The sequence below is a fragment of the Thermobia domestica genome, chromosome 9, assembly GCF_964235325.1.
Source record: "Thermobia domestica chromosome 9, izTheDome1.hap1.1, whole genome shotgun sequence".
In the NCBI taxonomy this organism is placed as follows: Eukaryota; Metazoa; Arthropoda; class Insecta; order Zygentoma; family Lepismatidae; genus Thermobia; species Thermobia domestica.
The window spans coordinates 108,120,077-108,132,641 of NC_137462.1; positions in this window are offsets into that span (position 1 = coordinate 108,120,077).

Below are 12,565 nucleotides of genomic sequence, written 5' to 3' on the forward strand. Positions count from 1 at the left end.
TTAGTGTTTGCGCAAAATAGAAAATATACGTACATTACAAATCGCACAGGTAGTGCTAGTGAAAGTTAAAATAATAAAAAAAGTAAAGAAATTTTATTTATTGGTAGGTAAACATGTGTATTGCAATATTTCATCCATAAAATTAAAAAAAAAATCTTAAATAACACCGAACTCTCTGGTATTACAGCACACAAAAGACTGTAGTTGGCCAGATAGATTTTGAGTAATGTGTGGTCAGCACATTAACTTCCTTTGTTGTAGGGAGAGAATGCCGCAGATGGAACTTATTCTCTGCTGTAATCGCATAGAAAGAATAATTTCTAGTGTTTCTTACTGCTTTTGCTCTGAAAGCCATCAGCAGACTGATGCTGAAACGATTCGAGTTATTTTATGACTTTTCATACTTATTCATAGCTTAATTTGGAAGTCTAAAAGGTTATTTTCAGTAAATGTTTTTCCTAAATTCTGTGAACATAACAGTCAGGAAACAACATATGTTCTGGATTATATTCAATGTACATATAGGATGTTGCTGAGTAACACTGACTTACATTTTGGCTCGAAATTATTGAATAAAACCGAGGAAAACCTCATTCAGCGTGGCTGGTCTGAAAAAAAAAAAAACTTGTTACACTTTTTCGACTGAGTGACCCCACCGGGAATCGAACCCAGGGCCGGTCGCATCGAAGGCGATTGCGTTAGCGATTACGCTACACGGGGCCTCTATAGACAATGTGTCCAAATTTGAACTCAAAATTACCTTAGAAAAAGTCATGGTGCCACCATCTGTTTTTCTTAATGTGACACTGTTTGTCTTTACAAGAGCTGTGCACTGCAACTTTCTATTGTAGAAGACTTCTACAAAATGAGCCACACGAAGAGGCACCTTCTGCCATCCTCTTTACAGGCTTTCAACCAACACTGGAGAATGGTGACATGACGCAAGGAAAGTGACGAAAGGTCAGGAGATCTTTCCGGGAAGATCTATAGAGCTGACGTCTGGTGACTTCACCGGTATGGCCTCAAATGGAATAGGTTTGATACCGATGATTCATTCGTTCCAGATATTTATGTGTATGATGAGATGAATGTAACGGGGCCTTGTCTCGATGCAAAACGAACTTTATGACATTTTCACACAAAGAAGGTAGGTCTCCTGTATAGGTGTAAATGTCGGTATCTGTTTTTGACAGTATGAAGAGTTGATTTTACAGGTTTTAGACAACTTACAAGTATAGCAGTGCTCTGGGACTATCATAAATCCTATCCAGAAAGTTACCTTGCAGTGATGAGATTTTTGGTCGACCGAAGTGTGTAGGCTACGGTGAAAATTTTACCACAGTCGGATACATAGATCCAAACTTCAGCCAGCGTACCAACGAATTTCTACTTGCTACCGGTCTCTCTCTCACAGCGATAGCACTCACTTAGATAATGTCTCCTGCTTTCAAATACCTTCAGAAAATTTAATTTGTACCGCACGGTGCAATTAAATTCAACTTTCTGTATTTAGTTACATACAATAAGTGAGTATTCCATATCCACCATAAATACATTATTATGCATCAGCTTTGACTGTTTGATTTCAATGATAGTTCCATTGTTAATGAGTATACTTGAGACGTTAATAGTATACGGTCAGAAAAGTGCCTTATAAAATTATACAGTAGTTTATCATCTCTGCACAGGAATTGGGTCTATCCCTAACAACGTGTCAGGTCTGTATAGTTTAAATACATTGCGATTATCTAAGCAATGAGAACAAGGTTCAGGTAAACCCTGAAACAAGTGTTCAAGTATAATGTTACACTGCTTGGATAAAACTATTATGACTTTTAGTATGCTTTACAAGTAGTATTCGAGTATCGTTTATGTACCTATTAGAGATGCAAAAAAGCCGGCTTTTTTGAATCGATGGTTTTTTTCACATAAAAAGCCGGCTTTTTTGGGAAAAAAACGAGAATTTTGGAAATTTTGGCTTTTTTCAACTTCATGATTTTTCTATCTAAATAGCTTTCTTATAGTATATTCTATAGTTAGATAAGAATTCCATGACCTGAATGTGATATTTCGCTCTGAAATTCACCATCAAGATGGATGGAGCACATGTTTTACGAATTAAAGCTAACATGAAGAATGTAGTATTTGAGGGTAATTTTAGAGGCTATTTAACTTTATTTTAACTTTTGAGTTATCGACATCTTTTTTCTTCTCTAGTTTGTCATCCGTGTTTCATTTCTAAGAGCTTTTAGTACTCTAGCTTCTAGCGCAAAACTTAAACTTGCCCGTTTTTCTATTTATCCGTCAAAGCGTACGTTTTTCAATATATCCGTCAAACCGTACTTCCACATTTCTGTTATATTGTAGCTGTGAAGTGATTTAGCAATAATTTTCCGGACACAACCTTGAATACCAATTTATACAAATAATCAGTAGCGGATTTAGAAAAGTACTTTAGGAGGGTTTTTTCTGATTGTTTCGTTTCCTAAAAAGTCCTAATTTTATTTGGGAAGTGCTTGAAGTTTATGAGTACAGACATAACTAATATTTCGTTTCGTTTATATGTTTAGCAATAATCTTCCGGATACAACTTTAAAAATAATTTTATACTGAGAGTCAGTGGCGGATTTAGAAAAGTATTTTGGGAAGGGTTTCTTACTAATGTTTAGTTTTTTTAAACATTCGTAATTTTTATTTGACGGGAGCTTAAAGTTTATGAGTAAAGGCATAAATAATAGATATTTAGTTTGTTGCAGACATTCCGTAACTTTGGGGAACGGGCTTCAGTCCGAAAGACCGCCCCCCTAACCTTCGCAAAACCGTCACTGCTGGTAATTAGTAATAATAACGATTTAAAAACAATAAAAAAGGAAGTCGCCCAACTCACAGTACACGCACTATTTCTACATTCACAGATGGAATGAAAAATAGCTTTGTCAGAATGGTCGAATGCTGGTTGAATCCCGGACTTCCCGATAGAAGCGCAAAAGCTAATCACTCAGTCATGTTTGTTGTGCAGTTGTATTTAGCTTAACTTAAATATATTCCGTAGTCTTTTTTTTTTGGGGGGGGGGGAGAGTTCCGTAATGATATGTTGAATCCCTCTTGTTAAAAATTCAGAAAACTTGAGGATTGAGTAAACTGTGATGGTGGTTCTATAAAACTTAACTGTAGAATTTCAAGAATATACAGAACCAAAAGCTCTAGATGTGCAGCCTTTAAGTGTATCATATAAATCTAAGTATTTCTCTTATGTTTTATTTTAATTTTATTTTGTTTCAAAAACAGGGTATGGAATATTTTGAAGTAAAAATACTACATACTATTTTGCTAGTTATTTGTGTATTCTTTAAAAAGAAGTGTTTACTTTTAGGGTTGGCTGGTTTACACCAACTTTTTTTTTTTTAATAACTGGTTTAAACCACAAAAATAAAAAGAATGAAAAATGCGAATCGTGTGAACTTCATGGTAACGTTTCCAGATATCAAACCACTTGCAATAGTTTTATTTCCCTTTCACCTTTTAATCAAGGTGTCCTATGTTCAATTCTCGGTCGAACCACAAACCTTCTTTCATGCGTAACCCAAGTAGCGGTTCGGATGTCAGTTTAAGCGAAAGTCTTCTCCTTGATAACCTCGGTATTTCGTAAGGATGTTAAGCCTAAATATACGAAACAAACCAAATTGTATATTTCTGCATGCCTAAATGCGTGTTGTTTTATAAAGAAGCCAATATTGCTTAAATATATTGATAGAAATTGGCAAAACTTATCGATTGCCTACGTAGCTTCCAACATTACCTTGGATTGTACTTTCAATGATATCTACGTACCGGTACTAAATTTGTAATTTAATACCTCAGTTTTAGCGTACTGATTATGGTACGTTGACCTTTAAATTTTACATGCAAAGCAATAACAGGATTTTCTCGTTATTGTCTTACATTTCAAGTAATGACGGGATTTTCCCAATGGCTAGGGCGGGAGATTCTCAACTTAAGAAATTTACTGACCGCACTTATTTAAGCTTATGGGAGTTCTTCCGGCATAACCCCGCTGTTGCATAATAACATCAAGGCGAAACAAACTTATTTCTGTGAATATGTAATATAAATACATAAAGCAAAAAATCTAAGTCAAAAAAGCCTGGTTTAAACCAAAAAAGCCTCGTTTAAACATCCCCCAAAAAACGGGTTTTTGGCATTTTCAAAAACAACCATGGTTCTTGCCAACTCTGCTTACTTTTGTATATAGGAGGTTAAAAAATTCTAATTATATACATTGGTTAATCCTGTGGAATTCATAATGTAAATATGTTGAAGAAAAATTGTTTGAAATAATTTTTCGAAATTCATAGTTTATTTTCGATGTTTTATATTATTATCAGCATCAACCACTAATTAAATGATTTTTTGTGTTATAGAGAAGCGATACAAAGTCTGTTTTATCAATTTAAAGCAGTATTTTGAAAAAAGCCCAAAATTTCCGAAGCAAAAAAGCAAAGCAGAAAAAACCGAGTTTTTTTTCCAAAAAAAGCCGGTTTTTTTCCGAGCCCTTGCATCTCTAGTACCTATATTTTTGTTCTTCTTCTTCTTCTTCTTCTTCTTCTTCTTCTTCATATTATTATTATTATTATTATTATTATTATTATTATTATTATTATTATTATTATTAGTAGTAGTAGTAGTAGTAGTAGTAGTAGTAGTAGTAGTAGTAGTAGTAGTAGTAGTAGTAGTAGTAGTAGTAGTGGGATAGTAGTAGCAGTAGTATTAGAACTAATAGTAGGCCTATTATTAAACCTATGATCTGCTTATTTTACGTGCAGGACCGAATTAAGGGAGGGGCTTAGGGGAACTGTAACCCCGGGCCTCCAGGTGGACGGTGACCTTCACTCTGATCAAAATCTCAGCTGGCTGTCTAAAGAGAATCATACAAATACAATCATCATCATCAGACAAACTATACAAAGAAATACGAAACAGAGTCCCTTAACGTTCCTACTGTACTTTCACAGAAATGTATTACCCAAAGTCGGCAGGGGCCATATATATATATATATATATATATATATAACCCCGGGCCTAGATGGGTTAATCCGGCCTTGTTTAGGTGATGTATCACTATTTTTCAACATGCTATATGTATATTTCTTTCAAGGTATCCAATGGTAAGCTGAAGTAGTCTATAGGTCACACTAAAGTGAGTTCCGGTTAAGTTTAGTTAATTTTGAATCTTAGAATGAGAACATAAGCTGAACTCAATGTCTAAAACATAAGATTAGATTAATCTAAACTTTTTTTAAAAATAAGCAGTTTTTTTAAAAACATATATCACTGTGTAAATGTCAATATATCAATGTTCATTTCTGATTCTTGCCTTGCTTATGAACTTAATTTAGAACGAATATTTCGTTTGAAAAATAAACGATGAACTTTCATTTGTTTTTTCTCTAGCAGGTTTTAATCTCTTCGTATTAATAATGTTTAGAAAGAAACTAAAGACGAAGGCTTCATGTCAGTAGAATACAGTGCGCACTTTATCTGTTGGCACTTGTAATTACCTCACTTAGCCTTCCATTTCATTTTCGCAACTTCTCTCTCTATGTATCCTTCCGCCCACTGCTATACTTTTCTCCTTCATCACTGTCCAAAATCCTCTGTGAGTATTGTTAGCTTCATAATGTAGACTTGCTTTGGGCGTTGTACAGTTATTTACGAAATATGCTGTCTCATTGCAGGGTTTAAATCCCATTTGGTAATTATCGCCTACTGGTGCCATATCAACGTCTCTTTTTCATCCTCTTCAACATAGGAAAAAGGAAAGATCGTCTTCTTTTAACCATTTCTTTAAAGCAGAGAAAGATATGAAGGCCAAAGGGTTATTCTAAAGCCTTTTCTTTTCTTTAAATGGTAACTCATTTTGCAAATACATCTTCTATTCCTTCACAATGCTGGCGGAGAAATGGGTGCTCTGTGAATTTGGTTTCTGAAGCGTTATCATTTCTATTAGGCTAGTTTTAGACGGAAGCACTTATCGTAGCATTTCTCATAGTAGATATACTGCCAAAAATTTCATATAATATTCTATGGCATCAAAAGTATATGGTGCTTTAAAACGGTAGCATTTTGATAAGCATCTGTCGTGACGTAGCAAACAAATCACTGGAGAAGAGCGCAATTATGGCTCAGAAATTAAGCGTGAAGTAGCTAAAGCTATAGTAATTGTAACAACAGTTCTCGCCGGTCATATTAAAAAACGAAAATCACAAAGAAGTATGTGGACAAAAAGCATTCCTACTACAACTCATTTTTCTTTACTACAATTCAATTTCCCACACAAAACAAAGACCATGGATATCTGGCACAAAATCTTTCGCTTCTTTTAACACACCAAGGCGCTGCAATCGGACCAGAAATGCTGGGGAAATTGCTACGAAATAGAGCAGGTTCTATCGACAAGAAATGCCATAGGATATGCCATGGCATGGGAAATGCTATAGCATTAGCTACTTTACACGGTAGGATATCGATGATACGATTTTTGTTATGAGAAATGCTACGATAAATGCTTCCGTCTAAAAATAGCCTTAATATGGGCACCTTAGCTGCAGAACGGTTCATCAACATGATAATTTTTTCCTGTATTCGGTGCTCTATTCCCGGTACAGACAAAATTTCTATCGCATTATAAGGCAAGTAAATGGGACGGCACAATAAAGAATAATTTCAACATTAAATTTAAGTTTACACAAATCAGTAAAAAATATTGGTTGATTTGTATTTACTTCCTTCGTCAACAGCGAAGGACAATATTTACAGTATGGTTATATAGGATAATATTTACAGTATGAAATGAGATCTGAACCATTATAGTAATCTGCCGTAGAAATTAATCCCTGGATATCGTGCATCAAATGTGGCCACGGTAGCCGTTAGAACGAGGCTAGCACAATAAAAATTAGTACGTAGAAGTACTATCGGTGTGATGATTCACTTTTATGTGTTTAGTAGAGCCACTGCTATTGTGTTGTGTTTATGTGATGCTATTGGTTGAAGATGTCTGTGAATAACCAGAGTTAAAAGTGGATCTGAAAAGGTAGGAGGACGGTAGGTCGCCGCCCCCTTGCCTATCTTTACCTATTGTAATTTTTAGGAACTGGCGGGAAGCCGTACATATTTTTTGGAGGTGGGGGACGGCGTCCCCCCGCGTTTCCCCTCACTTTTACCCCTATGTATAGCAATATCTACAGAAGAAGAAGACACACACATCAAATTAAGATTTTATAAACTGATTTAACGATAAATGGGACTATTTCACTGTGTATATTGATTTTCACGAAGAACAATGTGGCGTGGAGCCACCTTGTGTGTATAATGTAAATTCAAATATCATTCTATTTGTAATAGCAAAACATGCCATTACGTGGTAACGCTAATTCCTAAGAGTAAACAATCAACCCACTGGGTGTCACTACCTGCTCTGCTTGTATAATACCAACAGATGTCACTAGTGTGTAGGCAATTTGAAGATTTAAAGCTATTGTTGTGCTACAGTGGGCCGAAGACTTTTATGCAACAATCAGTAATGACAATAGTAACTTAAAATACAAGTACTTAGTTCATAACATGCGTCCTTCTTAAATTCTGCTGACTTTCTCCCAAAAGTATTACATAATTTTAAATCTACTGAAATATTCCTCTCCGTGTACAGTCTGATTACGACAATTCTGGTGCTTGATATAAATGGAGTTAAACAAAAGTATATGCTTGTAATATGTTGCACTCTAATGCTTTAGAGTTGATACATGTACCAAAGTATACAGGAAATTGTTATTGATGGTGGCTGTGTGCTCTGGTTTTTGCAGGTGAGAAGTGCGTTCAGATTGTGAAAATGGAGAAAACTGAAGTTCGTGCCGTGATCAAATACTTGCAGATGAAAGGTCTAACACAGAAGAAGATGCACACTAAGATAGTTACTGTATTGAGTGATAGGATTCCCCTCTACTAAGTAATAAAAACTGGTCACGTGAGTTCCATTGTTGCAGGGAAAGCTGTGAACAGGCTATGCAACAATACCAGCTGATCAACTGCCATGTTTTTCTTTCTTTCTTTCTTTCTTCTTCTTTTTTTGAACATTGGTAGACGAAATGCATTTCTGTAACGGGTGACTTGTGAAAGATTAAATATTCTTCTATATTAGGAACAATATTTGTTGAACACTCCTCGTACAAAAATAAATTTTAATACACATTTAGTAAATGTTTTATCTAATTATCTTTTTCGAAGCTTGTCTTAAATTTCATTGATGCAGTTTGGTCCATGATAGTTACCCTTGTGAGTATCCCTACAAAAATTTTAGTGTAAACTATCAATGATGCAGTATTTATTAGTAAACTAGCTGAAATTCCCGACCTCCGAATGGGAAGAAAAAGTTTATGGAAAGTATTTGAAATCTTTCCGCCCTTTAGAATGCTCATTTCAATGAAAGTGTAACGGTAAAATCTAGTAACATAGATTTTACGTCTACAGTATCTGTGCACAATTTCATTCACTTCTGTTCACTTCTTCTTGCGTTTCGAGTGTCAACTTTCAAAATTTGGGGTGGGGGCTTTTGCCCCCTAAAACCGTTTCTCCACTGAAAATAAAAAAACCGTGTTCATTTATTTTTTGCGTATTGTTCATACACAAAGTTTCGTTGGAATTCTTCATGTCTTTTACACACATCTGACATACTGTTACTAGCACTTTTGATATTTCGTGATCAAAGGTTTGGAAGGATCTCTGCCCCATCTAACCGTTTTTTTTTTTCTAGGAAAATACGATACACATATTCCCTCATTTTACGTCTGCAATATCTTTGCACAATTTCATTCACTTCGGTCCACTGGTTTTTGCCTTTCGGGCGTCAACTTTCAACATTTTTGGTAGGGGCTTTTGCCCCTTAAACGTATTTTTGCGTAGAAAATTAAAAAAACATGTATTCGTTTATTTTATGTGTAGTATCTACCTGCCAAATATTATCAAAATCGGAGTGTTATACTTGGGAAGTGTTACTTGGTAGAATGTTCCAAAATTCATTTGGAACGAGTCAGCCGTTTTCTCATGATGCGATCACAAACATCCGACAAAATATGTTCCAATATGACGAAAAAGAAATTATAACACATGTCGTTTTCTCCATTCTTAAAATGAGAATTTTCAGAAACTCTGGAACACGTCTTCATGCATTTGTAATGAGTTCATGTGCCGAGCTTTGATATTTCTAACTTGACGGATACATGCATTACTACAGTATATTTTTCTCATCGCTCCCCTTAGGATATGAATTTTAATCAAATTGGTATCATAACAACCTAAGCTAGCCCATGGTCCACTCATTTTCCAAAAATCAACAAAATCGATGGAGTGATGATCTAAGAGAAGTTAAATGCCTAGCATTGTTACCTTCACTTTTTATTTTTTATTTTTATTTATTTATTTATTTATTTATTTATTTATTTATTTATTTATTTATTTATTTATTTATTTTTTACAGATTTATTAAGTCTTGCAAATGTTAATATTTTCAGTTTAACGGCGTTGAGTTCGTACGCCATATTTATTTTTAAGTTAATTGATTCATATACGAGAACAGGTGCATACCCAGAAATTTTTCTTGGTAGGGGTCTCAACTCTGGAGGAGAGAAGATCACGTCTATGTAGTATTGAACGGGTATTATTCTGCAAGCCACTACAAGCCACTAAGTCTATGTAGTACTGAACGGGTATTATTCTGCACTTGCAGAGACAATAACTAATTTAAAATACTTCCACCTATATTTTCAGTAAAAAATGATAGAACTAGATTGTTTTCATAAGAGAAAGATCTTCACGCTACAACAATCATTTCCCTGTTAAACAAGTATAGTTTTATTCAGAAAGTGTACGAATATATGTTGAATTACTAATTTTGTGGGGGATCCTAACCCGGAAGACTTCCTTGTGGGTCCACCCCTGTGTGGAAATTATTTTCCTGATTTCTTTTAAATTAAACTAAAATTTTAAAGATGTGATTTCACTGATTTCTTCTGTAAGTTTAACTAAATGTCCCTTGCGTTTATGAAAATGAACTTGCTCTATGTACGTATAACTTTAACATTTAAGTAAGTATAGTATATTTTGTATTTACTCAAATGCAAATAATACCTATGTCTTTTCCAAAGACATTAGTATCATAACGTATTTAAAAAAGTAATATATGCTTCTTACTCTTTAGTAAAAAAAAAAAAAAAAAAAAAAAAAAAGCTATTCAAGTTAAACAATAATTTAACCAATGATTAAAAATGCATCAAAAGATTCCGATTTTGGCTAATAATTAGTTTTTGGATCAGGGCCCACAAAATTTTTGAAGGGCCAGTAAATCGAGTTTTCAATTTCTTTTTAACGGAATAAGCACATCATACTGTGTTAAGTGATAGTTTGGGTTCGGCTACACTATATGTAGTTCTCTAGATATAAAGCGTACAAGAAAATTTTTGATAGAATGAAATATAGTGGATATTTTCATCCAATAAAATAGATATTGTTATATTAAATTTGATTATTGCAGATTATAATGATATCTAAGAAAATTTATTTTTTTACGAAGTAAGGGAACATTAAATTAGATTTAAAAAAGGGATCAGTAAAATAAAACTAATGAAGTTCCTGTTTGTTTCAAGGAAATTAGAAAAAAATATTCCCCATACAAATCAATGTGCTACAAAGAAAGAAAAACTAAAGATTTTGCAGGTATCCTGTTACTCATCTCCAAGTGAAACTACATATAAGTGAATAATCATAGCCAAAGAGAAGGCGTTACCTTCTGCGGCGGTCCACCCATCTTCGGATTGGAATAAAATTGCACTTAAAAAAAAGTATTACACGTTGTTAAATATGTTTGACTTTTAGATGTAACAAAGCAGAAAAAAATGGGTTACCGATTATTATGTGTGTAGAAAATAATTGTTAAGTCAAAGTTAAGTGTCAGTTTTAAATTAATTGAGCTGTCCATTTTTTTTTTTTTTTTTTTCACATGGCAAGTATCTGCAAATCATCTCGGAGAAAGTATATCAACTTCAAACTAAACAACTAAATCTAGGTTTAAAAATTACTATTGCTATTTCTTCATAAACTTTTTTCTTCACGATTAGTTAACTTGTTGCAACCAGACCATTTTAATTTTAACTGACCAGAAAGGAGCCTACGATTTTTGCGCAACCTTTATATATATATAAAAAAGTAACAAGTTCTTTTTTTTTTTTGACGCCTTATAATTTTGCACTTTAAAAAAATTGTAGTTGGAGATGATTGTTTAGGGAATTTAGCATCTCTAAAAGAACAAGACTGATGCGGATTTTTCTTCTTTTTTTTTAAGTATGAGCGTGCAGTAGCACGGGGAGCCTGGTATGCATGCATATGAAGGCAGAATAAGAGATACTACCTAATGTAAGATCAACTACTATATATATTAAGCGTTTTATGTATGTCAGTCCGGAGGTCAAACTCAACTGCTGCTGCTTAGGTCAGGGATTTCGTGACGATCAAATTCAAGCTGCTGTACTACTGCATTTTTTCTTAAGCACCTTGTTAATTTTTTTATAAATGTATTACTGTAAATGCTCATACAACAATGTAAAACTTGATAAGTTTGTACAGAACAACTAGGAAAGGCCTTATTCCGTGCTATGACTGAGTCTCGCTGCTCTGAAACTAATTAGTTAATTGGTTTATTCATGAGCTTTTCTCCATTTCTTTTTTTCTTTCTTTTTTTTAATCTTGTATAACAAAATGTTAAAGAATTTTTAATAATGGAAATCGTGACTCTGTCTCCTTTCACTTTGAACTGCTTTGGTTAGAATATCTGGGCTAACATGTTCAAAATCCTTAGCACGTACTAAATCTTAAGGGGTTAAGACTACATTTGATATTATCTATGCTATTTCGATGTGAAAGGGGAAGAAATTGATGCATTCCTATAGTCTATTGTTAAAACCTTTGCATCCCAGGAGAAAGCAATCAAAATGAGTTTCATTGGATGTAACTTACTATCTTACACAGAAGAAACAGAGAGACTAGCAATATTTTGTGAAACAATTGGTTCATATGATTCAAGTGTCTCTGTATCTCCCATATTATCTCTTGTTTTATCACTGCGGCACCGGCAGTAACACTTTGTTGAACTGGCTAAAATAGAAACAAAGTACGTTTACCAAATTTTAAATTTTGCCGAACTTTCTTTAGATAAACTTTCTTTAAGACTTTTCCCACATTTCCTATGAACCGAAGTCCAAGTAAAATTTGATTAAGATCAATCGAATCGTTTAGAAGAAAAAGTCGTAAACCGAGCACTTTCCGTGGAAGTAGAGCACCATCTGTTAACGCTGCATCGCTTCAATAACCTAAGTCTTACGACTATGAAATCGTCCAATAGCGTCCACACTTGCGTCTTGGGCGCCTTAACCTTCTGTGATACTTGACTGCCTCTGCTACTATAGCCAGCATTCTCCCCTGTTCAATCACTTTCCGCTGGGCCAGGAAAAGTAAGTTA